Source organism: Echinops telfairi, unplaced genomic scaffold (assembly GCF_000313985.2).
Source record: "Echinops telfairi isolate 266 unplaced genomic scaffold, ASM31398v2 ScPeMD7_7468;HRSCAF=8506_0, whole genome shotgun sequence".
In the NCBI taxonomy this organism is placed as follows: domain Eukaryota; kingdom Metazoa; phylum Chordata; class Mammalia; order Afrosoricida; family Tenrecidae; genus Echinops; species Echinops telfairi.
The window spans coordinates 57,812,926-57,814,205 of record NW_022111369.1 but is presented as its reverse complement, the minus strand read 5'-3'; positions in this window follow the sequence as shown (position 1 = coordinate 57,814,205).

Sequence of the window (1,280 nt, the reverse complement as noted above, 5' to 3'; positions counted from 1 at the left end):
AGAAAGTGTCTTTAGAATTATTTAGAGTGTTAGTAAATTGGAATCAGTATAATTTGAAAGAGATTCATAATCCTTCCATTAATAGTTGTTGTGGGGTTAATTTACAGTGGTCAAAGGTAAGGCAGCTCCAATTTGGAAGGGCTTGGAGAAGCACTACAGCCCAGGGTAAGCTTCTTATTGTTGCCAGGTGCTGTCCAGTAGGTTTCAACTCAAGGCAACTCTCTGTCCAACAGAATGAAACACTACCCTGTCTTGTCCCGTCATCATAATTGCAGGTATGCTTGAGCCCATTATTGCAATTCATCATTTAGATACATCTCATTGAGGATTTTTCTCATTTTTTGCTGACCCTTAACTTTACCAAGAATGATATCTTTCTCCAGAGACTGGTCTCTACTGATGACATTTCCAAAATGTGTGAGACAAAATTCTTATCAATCTTGCTTCTGAGAAGCCTTCTGGCTATACTTCTCCCCAGATGTATTGTTTATTCTTCTGGCAGTGCTGAGTCCTTTCAGCACTCTTTGTCAAGGCCATGATTCAAATGCATACTTTTAAAGTGGTTTCACTTTTTTCTTTATTGTGCAGTTGTTACATGTATAGGAGGGAACCAAAAATTCTTTGCCATCAATCAGGTGCAACTACATCTTCAAAGCGATGGCCTTGCTCTTTAACACATTGCAAGGACTTTTGTCATTTAAATGTAATTGAGGTGGGGGTTATCTTTTAGATCGATAATTTTGGACTCTACAGTCTAAACTGCTAATCAAACCCTTCCCCTGCTTCTGGACTTACCTTCTCCCTCCTGGGGTCCCCGTGCTGGCATCCATCCACTGTATAGCCAGGTGCCTTCTTCACCTTCCCTCCCTGGCCCTCCTGCTTTGGCGAACTCTAAAGATGCTTCTTTTTGATATGAGAGTCTTTATCTTGGTTTTTAATTTTTAATTTACAACAACTGTCTCATATAATATTTTTACTTTTGTATTTGGCTAATTTCACTCCCCAGAATGCTCTCCAGATCCATCTATGTGATGAGGTGCTACTTGGGTCCTCAATGTTCTAGAGTCTTGCAGTAGGTGCATGTACCACAGATTCTTATCCATTTCTCTACTAATGGGTGTTTAGAGATTGTCCATCCTCTTTATTGTCAATAAAGCTGCAATGAATATGGGTCTGTTTGTGTTAGCACCCTTACCCCTTCAGGAGATGTATTCAGAAGAAGGATTGTTTGGTTGTATGGGATTTCTATTCCCAGTTGTATGAGATAAAATCATATTAAT